General features: G+C 39.5%; 2 long non-coding RNA genes across 2 annotated transcripts; both read right to left on the bottom strand.

Annotated features, from left to right (window-relative positions):
* Window positions 1–3310: 3310 nt before the first annotated feature.
* LOC118489173 lies at window positions 3311–5066 on the bottom strand. Its single transcript, XR_004886616.1, has 3 exons — window positions 4958–5066; window positions 3795–3853; window positions 3311–3352 (listed from the first exon to the last, which is right to left on the bottom strand). It is a non-coding gene; the product is annotated as an uncharacterized LOC118489173 (long non-coding RNA).
* A 3764-nt stretch (window positions 5067–8830) lies between these two features.
* On the bottom strand, window positions 8831–10586 carry LOC118489172. The gene is made up of 3 exons (XR_004886615.1): window positions 10478–10586; window positions 9315–9373; window positions 8831–8872 (listed from the first exon to the last, which is right to left on the bottom strand). It is a non-coding gene; the product is annotated as an uncharacterized LOC118489172 (long non-coding RNA).
* Window positions 10587–14587: the final 4001 nt, after the last annotated feature.

The following is a 14587-nucleotide window of genomic DNA, read 5'->3' as shown; positions in this document are numbered from 1 at the left end:
GGAAGGTCCGATATCCTACGAATTGACATACTTTTGCAGTTTGACGCAATTAGTCCCTTAATTGCACAAAGTAGCGCGAAATGCCGTTTAATGATATCCAAGCCTTCCATGGCTCATATTGATCATTCCCAAGCATATACCTAAATATTATTACGCTCTTGTTTGCTTAGATGGTCACCGAAAGGCGTAGATTCAAAAGCTGACGCTTTAGGTCCCTCTATTGCGCAAACTTGCGCATCTCATCATTTAATAGCATTGAAGCCTCATCTAATCCATATTAGACATTCTTAAATGTATTATTAAACATCACGATGCTTCGGGTTCGCTAAAAGGTCATTCAGAGGTATAATTAAACATATTGACACTTTTAGTCCCTCTAACTTGCAAAGTTGCGCGTAACTTTACTTATAGGCATAAAAACCTTAGACGGCCATTACTTGGCATTCCCGAGAGTATAATAAAATATCACGAAGCTGTTGGTTTGTTAAAAGGTCACTCAGAGGTAAGAATTAACATGTTGACGCTTTTAACCCTTCATCGCGCAAACTTTTAATTAATTACGCAAACGGCTACCCTTAATCATCAAGTGGCTCATTTGTGAATATAAACATCGTAACAGATTATTTAGAAACTTATTTTAGGTATGATATCACTTCCAGTCCTTTCATAATCAAAGTTTTCGATTTTTCGAAAAAAATTAGTCCCTTAAATTCAATGTTTGACTTTATTAGAGTTTATTACACGTGTCAATACTTCATTGGACGTGATTTTACGAGGTGTTACAACACATTACCAAATTCAAATTTTGAAGATCTTGAATGTTCATGTTCATATAAACCCATTTCAAGTTAGTTTGAAGATCCAAGAGAGTTTTAAGGGTGATTTCAAGTAGGTGCAAGCTTCATATCATCAAACTTTATCAATACCCATTAAGAACCTTGAAGGTATAATATCACTTTTCTAGATTTTGTTCTTGGTTCATAGTGATGTAAATGGTTATAGAAGGCTTCTATTGTATCTTAAAATATTTCACAAACTTGAAAGTAATAACAAATGGGTTTTCAAAGAGAATAAAAATGAGTGTGTACATACATGTATGTATGGCCGTAGGTATGTGTGTGTATGTAGGTGATTGTGTTTTTTATTTTGATTGAAAGATTCTTAATAAACATGTTATTTGAAAAGTAGGATGCATGTAAGAACCAATATGTGTCATAAAAGAATGTCTAAAGGTGATTCAAGATTTGAAAGTGACATGATGAAAAGTGAACTTTTGGAAGTTCATATGTGTATATGTATTTCATGTATATGTATGTATATATGTATGCATGCATGTAAAAGCTGTCATATATTCATAAATGTGTAGGATACTTGGATTTATGTATGAATGATTTGATGATCATGATGATTATGTCACACCCCCAAAATCCACCTGCGGAGTATCACCGCTTGGGAGCGTGACTGACCAGGATCAAGCCACCAATCATATAGAACAATGTATAAAGTAAAAGTAATTGTATTAAACCAAACCCATCCATATGAAAGGTGTTCCAAAACTTAAGTATCATATCAAAGTTTAGCGGAAGCAAATGCATAACAGCCCAATCGTAAATAAAGTGTGTATTGTCAAAATGTTCAAATCATAGTCAACACGATCCTTGTCCACAACGACCGCGCCTCCCTGTGCAAGCTCCAAGTACCTAACGTCCTGCAAGGCATGTAACGGAGGATCAACAACTAGTTGAGCGAGTTCACAGAAAGTAAATGCGTAATAGTAAGTTCATGAGTATCAGGTGGCTCTACTGGGCCGATTTTGGTTTCTATTGGTGGGGGCTTCCCATGTTATTTATCCACTAGACTATGCGTAACCATAAGTGTTCTTCACAACCGAGAACAGTAGTACGTACAAGTTTTACGTAGGTATTACGTAAGTATCCTTCACAACCGAGGATAGTAGTAAGTATAAGTATACGTATATTGTAAGTATGTGTCCTGCACAACCGAGGACAGTGAGTAGCATAAGTATGTGTCCTGCACAACCGAGGACAGTGAGTAGTATAAGTATGTGTCCTGCACAACCGAGGACGATGGTAGATAGTCTAGTAATAGTGTAAGTACGAATCGATCTAACTTTAACCCTTCAATCCCATTCCCTCAACCCGGGAATCCCATGCCTTGGTAAGAGTGTGTGAACTCACCTTGGTTTGCTCGGTATGCTAGGTTTAGTGCTCACAATTTATCAGTCAAATCCTATATGTATGCACGTATGTTCAGTCAGTACATGTTTGTAAGGTTTCACGTAAAATCAGCATTACAGCGCGGGTTGGCATTTAACACCAAGTAGTACTCATACATCTTGTTAATCACACTCATAGTTACTTGCAAGTTCCTTAATGAAATTATCATCCTCAACAAGGTTAAGGTACTTATTAACTGAGTTGATAAATTTAACAGATTTAACATACTTAATAGAGTTGCTAGGCTCAACAGAATATACAGCTTCATGAGATTAACATACAAACAGGAAATATAAGCTAACGGGGTTAATACACATAACCAGGTTAACTCACTAACAACATTGGCCAACTAATAAGATTAACTGAACGAACAGAGTTAAATTTAACAGGGTTAACTTCTAACATAATTTATCCACTAATCAGGTTATAAGCTAACAAGGTTATGATCCAGAATGTTAAACTAGTACACACATGTAGCGAAATCGGAATTACTTGTTTAGTGAAAACACCAAGGACCGAAATCCCTTTGAGCCAAAAACAACACCTGGGCCGAGATCCCTTGGGCCGGAATCACATTGGGCCAAAAGCAATTTGTGGGCCGAAAACACTTAGATATCGAAATCCCCCTTGGTGCCGAAAACACTAGTGCCGAAATCCCTTTGTGTTTTCGTTGTTGTGGTGTTTTTGTGGGACAGTACATCATCAACAATTACATAACTGATAACCCTATCACTAAAATTTCCTACGGCTTCCACCAGAGATCAATTAATCATACCCATGTATAACAATGATTAGTTCTGCAACCATTACTGTCACACCCCCAAATTACCACATAGGGAGTGTCCCTGTTAGGCGTGTGACATCCCAATAACGAGCCACCAATTACATTGAACCAGTACAAGTTATAAATAAAATCCCCATTATTAATAAAAACATCCTCAACAAGTTTAAACGAAAATCAATAAGTTCAGCGGAAGCAAATAGTAAACGAAGTTAAACTGTTTCAAAACCCAAATATAGTTTCATGAAATCAATCGCATAAATCCTCCCAGTCGACCCATGACCACTCCAGCTACTCCAGACAGCAAGTTCCCCATATCTAGATACCTAACGACCTGCGAGCATGCAACAAGTGTATCAGACAACGCTGGTGAGTTCATAGTTTTACGAAAACGTTGTTTACCAAGTATGTAGTTAATCCATTGAAGTTAATTCCCGAAGTAATGTTGAAAACAATGTTGATAATACCCCAATACAAGACGGCTTCTGATTGTTTTGCCCTTTCTCCAATGCTCCTATCAAAGCATTGGTCATGACTAGGTCATTAGTTCAACACCCGTCCTCCCAGATACGGGGTGAGGTTGCCAAACCTAAGTAGCGCTACTAACTAATACCATGTTACCTTCCAGGTAACCAAACAACACGGAGGGACTTTAATGGTGATAGGAAGAGTATATTATCCAACATTCCCGTTTTTACCCAAAAGACTTATCCCTCCCAGGAATACCCACTGACTGTCCCAAACCACCGGGACGCATGCTCAAGAGATGAACTCACCTTTGGTTGCTCGGTTGAACTCTTAAAATAGCAAACGGTCAAGGTTGGTCAATCACGTCCTAATATGATTACCATTTAGTTTGTTAATGGTTTTAAATAAAACACAAAGTTCCTACACTCATCTATCACATAACACGCACTCACGTTAATAGTTTACGCCCAAATAAACATCCCATCTATAACCATTCAAAAGCAAACATACGATATTGCACATAACATTTTCATTGACATATAACAAGTTGGATCATTATCAGATAACATAACTGACAATCAGATGCACACATTGCGACTTAATACGTTTCAACTTCAATACTCAAAACTGGGCTGTTTTCGGGTATTTTTATAAAATAGTTGCAGGTCACAATTAATTCCCAAAAAAATATATGACATGTGAAAAGGTCTCGGTGTGTTCCTGTAAAATTTTCAAAGTCTACTTGTTTACAGATTTTTCGTAAAAATCGAGCAATGAACAGTGATCTGAATTGTTACAATTCTGACCCCTGCCCACCGTTTATTTTATTTAAAAATCACCGAGTCTCCGAACGAGGTGAATCCAGTGGGAGAATTTCAGTTCACTCGCATATGTCCTACAGTTTAAATTTCGTAACTTATATCCCAATACACCCTTAGATATGACAGAAATCGTGACCTGCGATTTCTGCAGAAAAAGGACAGCCCAGTGCACTGTAACGAAAGATTCCATTTAAAATAGTAACCGACGTCGAAAATTTATGATTCAAGTGCCGTTTGAATTGTATTTCTAAACTCTACTTTGTGGACACCAGAAAACTCAGTTTTCGGTATGTTATGACCCAGTTACAGCCAACAGAAGTTGGCTGTAAATTGCAGACAGATTACTGTTTACGTTTCCGATCCCGCAAACAATTATCTAGTGAATCCAACGACCTATAATCTTTATTTACAGCAGATAATAATCATCAAAAGCCATTTACACCACTAAATCAGCAAGAACCAATCCGAAAACAAAACCGTAGTTACTTATATACGCTTATGCACAACCAAACGGTGAAACAAACATCATACGTCTTTCTCATGCCTCCTATTCCATAAGGTAACATTACAATCAACACAAACATCATGGATATAACCTATCACAGCCATGTAACAAGCAACTTAAAATCAAAACAACGTATAATACTAACCGTATGCGAGAGAGAAAGAGGCGCGAGAGAGGATGAGTTCAGCCGAGGGTGTTAGCACCAAGAGAGAGGGACAAATGCGATGGGGAGGGGGCTTCTACCTACTACTGCCGTAAACACCAAGGGAAGGGGAAGTAGGGTTTGCTGAATTGTTATGAAAAATAAATAAATAAAACATGCATACGTATATCATAAAAGGGGTGGGGGCAGTTTGAGGTTTGAGTGTGGGGTTGGGCCGACCTTGGGCTGCTATCTAAAAGGGAAAGAATGAATTTTTTTTTTTTTTTTACACTAACAACTAATATTAGTGTAAAATTATGGTTTGGACCACAAAGGTTTCGGGTTACGCGAGTAGGTTGGGTCGACTAGCGAGACATGGGCTTCGGTTCAAACGGCTCGAGTCGGTTCAAAAGAATAAAGATTCGGTTCCTAGTTAATCGTTTGAACAATATGAGCTTATATTATAATTTAGTTAATTATAATTAACTCGTCAAATAAAATAACTACAAGGCTCGATTTATAAATATGAAAACGAACGGTTCTAACCTCGAAATTACGGGTTGTCACATCATCCCCGACATGAAAGAAATTTCGTCCCGAAATTTAGCAAACAGTCACTGAGGAAGCTAGTTTTGTTAAGCGTTTTCGCGGGGTGTCACATCATCCCCTTGTTGAAAAAAATTTTCGTCCCGAAAATTTAGATTATGATATTTTTAGGATCATGGCTAAAAGTTCATCGCTAAAGAGAGTATCAAGGCATGAGACAGTACAACGAGATGAGGTGCAATCCGACTACCTGATTCAGCCAGGTATTGACAAATGAGATTCAGTCGTTCATCCGAACAAGTTACAAGAGATTTTATATAGGTATAGAATAGTCAATTGTCGATGCAACAAATTAGTTTTAGCAATAGTAGGTGCACATGAGTGTGACTATCGAGAGTTATAGGGAGTTGCTTCCTATGTAAGTATACACGAAAGTAAAAAAAAATGACGCAGTTTCAAGATGGTACCTAGTCGCCCGTTATAGTTGTCGTCGCTCGCTGTAGTGTGTTATTAATGTTAACAATTTACTATGGCTCGAAGAGAAGATGATATATTGAAGTGAATTTGTATACATGGATTTTAATTAGAGATCTAGTTAGCCTATTGAAGAGAAAAGCACTAATACAGATTAATTTGTATCTATTCTAGTGAGGTTGTAGCAGGTTATGGTAGGCACGGGATATGTTAACCATTGTTGGAACACCAGTGTGTCATACATTTTAACATGTATGGCGGGGAGGGGGTTGCACAAAATGTAGTTTAGGTGAGCTCTACACGTTTAAGTTTGAGTGGCTTGTAGAAGGCAGTAATTTGTTATTATGGAGCAATCGGAATACTAAGTTGCCAACACTTCACCAATCGAGTGTATGAATGGACACAAACGTCCTATGTCATAAACAAAGGGTCGATGAAATGAACCGAACTAAAATTGTGTTAAGGAGGTTTGTTAAAGGCCAAGTTACTCAAATCCTAGGATTAAGGGTGTTAGGTGCATCACCGAGAATTTGCTCAAAATAATTGACGTGAAAGTAATTAAAGTGAATGTAAAAGGTATTCGTTTTTATGTGGTGTTGCTGCCGAAGGTCAGCGATGATGCCATCGTACGTAAAGGTTTGAGAGGAGTTAATATTTTCTTAGAACAGGAGATTCAGGTAAATTCATCAATAGACTGGTTGAAACTCAAGTTAGGAATTATGCTCTTTAGTTCAAAATGTTGGCATCTTGATGCGTTCATATAGTGGGAAGAGAAATTTTCGGTTTATGAAGATCATGATGCCTTGGTTGTAGTTGGTTGTAATAGATGGCCAACTTTCGATCAACGAGGAATAAGTATATAATAAGTGTGGTGCTTTTTCACGGAAGGGGTGTTGACCTCGGCATACCTCATAGAAGTAGAAATTTTATCTTATGCTTCTGCACTTGTTGAACTCAAATATGGCCCGTTGCTCCTCGAGTAACGTTCGTATGGAGTGACTCAGCTAGGTACGGATTAACGTATAACATGGTTAGACAGGAACTATCATATTATTCTAAAACAACGGAATAAGATGTGAGGACCTTAACACGGGTTGGCATCAATGTGTTCCACTTAATGTAAAAAAAAAATATACTTGTTTTCGAATCATTAGCAAAAATTAAATAATCTGATGATGAGGATGTAGTTGTTCGTACACAAGTGACGTAAATAAAAAATAAAGCGTTACTTTAAAGGTGCTAGCACAAGAAGGATTATCTATGAAGGTGATCGTTGACTAAGTATGAAGCGTTTCGGTTTAATCGGAACATTCTCCACAATCGTCGGGCTTGCCCGTATGCGAATAATAATAGATTCACTAAGATCGGTGTATGTAATTGAGTATGCAATTAGTCGAACATGTATGCAACCAAGTTTGAAGGTTTGAACTAAGACGGGTGTACTGGGGGCATCACATATGTCGCCAAGAGGTTTCATTACAAAGGCGTGTAAAGGCGTTCAAAATGGTATGGTGATGATAACAATACATCACCATTTTCAGAGTTCAATATTGAAATGATGGAACTGTTCTTATGGAAATCCGTTTGCAGAGTTAGATATGTTAGGATGAAAACCAGGTTAGACTAACGATAAGTCACAAGGCAGTATAATGGGGCCAAAGGGAATTTTATAGTTAAGTGCAAGGGGTAAAGTATTAGTGTACGAGGGATTCTTCATACTACGTTGATATGCTGATGTCGAAGAGCTTACACTAAGAGTCTTGTGGGGTTTAGATCGAGATAACAGGTTCTGATGAGAATCTTAGTTTCACCAAGTTTCTTACATGAGTAAAAGAAAAATAATGAGGGATTCCCATGATGATAGCTCATTGTGTTCGAGAACATCTTCAGTCTAATAGTTGCGCCTATCAACTACCGCATGGGTTTAACTGTTCCAGTTAGTCGTTGAGTGGTTTATGAGAACTTCTACTAGCGCTACGGAAGTTATAAGCAAATAAAAAAAAAATATCACAGGTTACACTAAGATTCACATGCATCCACAAGAATGGTGGAAAGAATAAGGATCAAGATTGAATAGAAGTCAATCATCGCCATAACCCCAACAGATTGTTGAATCCCCAGTTATGTCGATTAATGAGTCAGAATCCCTTTCACACTTGCTAAGCCTCACTGGGACTCACATGCACCCCACATTATTATTATGTGTGCACCCATAATGATAATGTAATTTGCATGTTTATCTCAGTTCCTCTTAGCTTGTGTCAAAAGGTTCCTTAGATTCGAGTAGCAAAACGAACGTTGTCAAGATAGTAAAGATCACAAAAGTCTAGAGGTTATGCCATACTAACAATGCATCATAAGGTAGACAAATAATTACATGTAATCAATCATACTATAGTGCTGAGTGTGTAGCCATATGCAATGTCATAAGTAGGTGTACGCTAGGCACGTAATGCATAAGGTAAATGAAAAATGAACCTTGCAATCTGAAGCTGAGTGTCATGGTCGATTTCAGAACTGTTCGGTTATAGTCTGGTTTTATGAAAACGTTTTAAAACCAAGTTCACTATAACCAATGGCTCTGATACCAAACTGTCACACCCCCAAATTACCACATAGGGAGTGTCCCTGTTAGGCGTGTGACATCCCAATAACGAGCCACCAATTACATTGAACCAGTACAAGTTATAAATAAAATCCCCATTATTAATAAAAACATCCTCAACAAGTTTAAACGAAAATCAATAAGTTCAGCGGAAGCAAATAGTAAACGAAGTTAAACTGTTTCAAAACCCAAATATAGTTTCATGAAATCAATCGCATAAATCCTCCCAGTCGACCCATGACCACTCCAGCTACTCCAGACAGCAAGTTCCCCATATCTAGATACCTAACGACCTGCGAGCATGCAACAAGTGTATCAGACAACGCTGGTGAGTTCATAGTTTTACGAAAACGTTGTTTACCAAGTATGTAGTTAATCCATTGAAGTTAATTCCCGAAGTAATGTTGAAAACAATGTTGATAATACCCCAATACAAGACGGCTTCTGATTGTTTTGCCCTTTCTCCAATGCTCCTATCAAAGCATTGGTCATGACTAGGTCATTAGTTCAACACCCGTCCTCCCAGATACGGGGTGAGGTTGCCAAACCTAAGTAGCGCTACTAACTAATACCATGTTACCTTCCAGGTAACCAAACAACACGGAGGGACTTTAATGGTGATAGGAAGAGTATATTATCCAACATTCCCGTTTTTACCCAAAAGACTTATCCCTCCCAGGAATACCCACTGACTGTCCCAAACCACCGGGACGCATGCTCAAGAGATGAACTCACCTTTGGTTGCTCGGTTGAACTCTTAAAATAGCAAACGGTCAAGGTTGGTCAATCACGTCCTAATATGATTACCATTTAGTTTGTTAATGGTTTTAAATAAAACACAAAGTTCCTACACTCATCTATCACATAACACGCACTCACGTTAATAGTTTACGCCCAAATAAACATCCCATCTATAACCATTCAAAAGCAAACATACGATATTGCACATAACATTTTCATTGACATATAACAAGTTGGATCATTATCAGATAACATAACTGACAATCAGATGCACACATTGCGACTTAATACGTTTCAACTTCAATACTCAAAACTGGGCTGTTTTCGGGTATTTTTATAAAATAGTTGCAGGTCACAATTAATTCCCAAAAAAATATATGACATGTGAAAAGGTCTCGGTGTGTTCCTGTAAAATTTTCAAAGTCTACTTGTTTACAGATTTTTCGTAAAAATCGAGCAATGAACAGTGATCTGAATTGTTACAATTCTGACCCCTGCCCACCGTTTATTTTATTTAAAAATCACCGAGTCTCCGAACGAGGTGAATCCAGTGGGAGAATTTCAGTTCACTCGCATATGTCCTACAGTTTAAATTTCGTAACTTATATCCCAATACACCCTTAGATATGACAGAAATCGTGACCTGCGATTTCTGCAGAAAAAGGACAGCCCAGTGCACTGTAACGAAAGATTCCATTTAAAATAGTAACCGACGTCGAAAATTTATGATTCAAGTGCCGTTTGAATTGTATTTCTAAACTCTACTTTGTGGACACCAGAAAACTCAGTTTTCGGTATGTTATGACCCAGTTACAGCCAACAGAAGTTGGCTGTAAATTGCAGACAGATTACTGTTTACGTTTCCGATCCCGCAAACAATTATCTAGTGAATCCAACGACCTATAATCTTTATTTACAGCAGATAATAATCATCAAAAGCCATTTACACCACTAAATCAGCAAGAACCAATCCGAAAACAAAACCGTAGTTACTTATATACGCTTATGCACAACCAAACGGTGAAACAAACATCATACGTCTTTCTCATGCCTCCTATTCCATAAGGTAACATTACAATCAACACAAACATCATGGATATAACCTATCACAGCCATGTAACAAGCAACTTAAAATCAAAACAACGTATAATACTAACCGTATGCGAGAGAGAAAGAGGCGCGAGAGAGGATGAGTTCAGCCGAGGGTGTTAGCACCAAGAGAGAGGGACAAATGCGATGGGGAGGGGGCTTCTACCTACTACTGCCGTAAACACCAAGGGAAGGGGAAGTAGGGTTTGCTGAATTGTTATGAAAAATAAATAAATAAAACATGCATACGTATATCATAAAAGGGGTGGGGGCAGTTTGAGGTTTGAGTGTGGGGTTGGGCCGACCTTGGGCTGCTATCTAAAAGGGAAAGAATGAATTTTTTTTTTTTTTACACTAACAACTAATATTAGTGTAAAATTATGGTTTGGACCACAAAGGTTTCGGGTTACGCGAGTAGGTTGGGTCGACTAGCGAGACATGGGCTTCGGTTCAAACGGCTCGAGTCGGTTCAAAAGAATAAAGATTCGGTTCCTAGTTAATCGTTTGAACAATATGAGCTTATATTATAATTTAGTTAATTATAATTAACTCGTCAAATAAAATAAGTACAAGGCTCGATTTATAAATATGAAAACGAACGGTTCTAACCTCGAAATTACGGGTTGTCACAATTACTTTATCATAACAGATTCATCCTCAACATTCAAGTCAACATTTACTCATCACATACTCATATGGCACATGTATATATTTATTATTCTTTTGAAATGGCAGACAACTATGTTTATCACCTCAAGAGTATTGGACCAAGCTATGACATGTATTATTTATTTATTTCCCAACTTGATAATTGAACTAGAAGTGGGATCACATGAACTTTAATTAACAATTCACAAATCTCAATTATAATTGGGCCACACCATAGAGATAGGCTGACACCAATCACGTCCCTTGACTATCACACACTCACACACAATCTTTAATTTGCATGATTCTTGAAACAACAATCGGATAAATAACATAAATCATCATCTCATTTAATCCGCTAATCATGAGCAATAATTTAAAATAATACTCTAAAAACACAATACTAACATACCCGAATACAAGAGGGGAAAAGGCTTCGGTGATGATGATCCACTGCCGTCGCAAACAAAGAACTCTAGGGTTTTGGTTTTATAGATTCACCTTCTTACGTAAATGAGGAACAAATATATTAAAACACTAATTCTGGGCCCGAAGCCCTTGTGTTAATTTGTCCGGCCCACCAGTTGATGAAAACACAATTGTGTTTTCGTGATGGTGATTTCGCAGGAGAGGGGGGGTTTGGCTAAGTATTTTATGTGGGGGTAGGGTAAACAATCCAAGTTCCATATTCTAATAAGTATACTACAATAATCATATAACACAACCCCATATTGCACTTCACAACTTATATTGCACTTCAATTAAATAAACACGATTGATAATACACCGGATATAATATATAGTCACAATACGATTTAATGTATTACTAACGTGTCCAATTGTAAAACCAACAAGTCGCGTAAACAATCAATCTAATCGATTATGTGCAATAAATGTAAGGATGAAAGTCTTGGAAACTCGAGTTGTCACATTATCCCCAACTTGAAAGAAATTTCGTCCCGAAATTTAGCACGCGGTTACTGAGGAAGCTAGGTTAGTTGTAATCGTTTACTGGTTTTTCCTGGGGTGTCACATCATCCCCCCGTTGATTTGGAATTTCGTCCCGAAATTCCGCAGTAGTAGCTTCAGTCTCAGTAATGGTTGCATTGGTTCCGAATAACTGGGGGTACTTTTCTGTCATCTAGTCTTCGCGTTCCCAGGTGTACTCTGGGCCACGTTTGGAGTTCCAACGAACTCGGACTAGAGGGATTCTCTTGTGTTTGAGGACCTTAACATCCCGGTCCGTGATTTCAACTGGTTCCTCGACGAACTGCAACCGCTCGTCGATAGTGAGTTCTTTGAAAGGAACTATGAGGGTTTCATCTGACAGACACTTCTTCAGATTCGACACATGGAATACGTTGTGAACTACACCGAGTTCAGCTGGTAGGTTTAGTCTGTAGGCTACCTTGCCTATTCTTTCAGTGATTTCAAACGGTCCGACATACCGTGGATTGAGCTTGCCTCGTTTACCAAATCGAACCACACCCTTCCTGGGTGAGACTTTGAGTAAAACCCGGTCCCCGACCTAAAATTCCAATGGCTTCCTACGCTTATCCGCGTAGCTTTTCTGACGGTCGCATGCAGCCGCCATACGTTGTCGTATTTGTGCTATTCGTTCGGTAGCATCAACTACCATTTCTGGACCTGTAATCTGACTATCCCCCACCTCTACCCAACAGAGAGGTGACCGGCATTTACGTCCGTACAATGCCTCGAATGGAGCGGCTTGTATGCTGGTGTGGTAACTGTTATTGTACGAAAACTCCACTAAAGGGAGGTGTTTTTCCCAGCTGTTGCCGAAATCGATAACACATGCCCGAAGCATGTCTTCTAGAGTTTGAATCGTGCGCTCAGACTGCCCATCCGTCTGAGGGTGATAAGCTGTACTCATATCTAAACGAGAGCCAAACGCTTTGTGCATCGCTTGCCAAAGTTCTGAGGTGAATCGTGCATCCCGATCCGAAATGATGGAGGTGGGCACCCCGTGCCTCGAAACGACTTCTTTAAGATAAACGTCTGCGAGGGTGGAGAACTTATCCGTTTCCTTAATAGCCAGGAAGTGTGCTGACTTGGTGAGTTGGTCCACAATCACCCATATAGTATCATTCCCACGCTGAGATCTAGGCAGGCCAGTAACAAAATCCATGGAAATTTCTTCCCATTTCCACTGTGGTATCCTGGGTTGTTGCAGTAGGCCTGAGGGCTTCTGGTACTCTGTCTTGACTCTCGCACAGGTCAAGCACTTGCCGACGTAAGTTGCAATGTGGGCCTTCATGCTAGGCCACCAATATGTAGTTCTGATGTCGTGATACATTTTATCCGAACCCGGATGTACCGAGTAGCGAGACTTATGAGCTTCATCCATCACAAGTTCTCGTAAACCGCCGTATAGTGGGACCCAAATACGCCCTGTTACATAGTAGTCGCCATCTTCCTTTTGTTCCATTCGTTGCCTTGAGCCGCGTAAGGCTTCAGCCTTGACGTTTTCTGGTTTCAATGCTTCCACCTGAGCATCTCGTATCTGTGCAGGAAGATCAGACTGAATAGTGAGCTGCAAGGCTCGTACACACCTAGGTAAGGTGTCTTTTCGACTGAGAGCGTCAGCCACAACATTGGCTTTGCCTGGGTGGTACTTGATGGCGCATTCGTAATCATTAAGCAACTCGACCCATCGTCGTTGACGCATGTTCAATTCCTTCTGCTTGAAGATATGCTCGAGACTCCTGTGATCGGTGTAAATTGTGCACTTGGTACCGTACAGGTAGTGTCGTCATATCTTGAGCGCGAAAACAATAGCTCCCAGCTCTAAATCGTGCGCCGTGTAGTTCCGTTCATGAACTTTGAGTTGCCGCGAAGCGTAGGCAATAACTTTATCCCGCTGCATAAATACACAACCAAGCCCCTGTATCGATGCGTCACAATATACTACAAAATCGTCCGTGCTCTCTGGCAATGAGAGAATAGGTGTGCTGCAAAGTCTATCCTTTAAGTACTGAAAAGCAGTTTCCTGAGTGTTGCCCCAATGGTAGGTGACACCTTTCTGTGTCAGCATAGTAAGCGGCTGTGCGATCCTGGAGAAGTCTTTAATGAATCGTCTGTAATACCCCGCCAAACCCAAGAATTGGCGTATTTCCGTTGGTGTACGCGGTGCAGGCCAGTTCCGTATCGAATCTACCTTGGATGGATCGACATGAATCCCATCCCTGTTCACCACATGGCCTAGAAAGTGGACTTCACGAAGCCAGAAGTCGCATTTTGAAAACTTGGCGTACAGTTGTTCCTTTCGAAGAAGTTCCAAGATAAGACGTAAGTGTTGCTCGTGTTCCTCCTGACTCTTGGAGTAGATCAGAATGTCATCGATGAAGACAATGACGAACTTGTAAAGATAGGGTTTGCACACCCTGTTCATAAGATCCATGAAAACTGCAGGCGCGTTCGTAAGCCCAAATGGCATGACTAGGAACTCGTAGTGACCGTAGCGAGTTCTGAATGCGGTTTTGGAGACGTCCTCATCCCAGACTCTCAGC

This window comes from Helianthus annuus, chromosome 17 (assembly GCF_002127325.2).
Source record: "Helianthus annuus cultivar XRQ/B chromosome 17, HanXRQr2.0-SUNRISE, whole genome shotgun sequence".
NCBI classification, from domain to species: Eukaryota; Viridiplantae; Streptophyta; class Magnoliopsida; order Asterales; family Asteraceae; genus Helianthus; species Helianthus annuus.
This window is presented reverse-complemented; position numbering and strand designations above follow the sequence as displayed.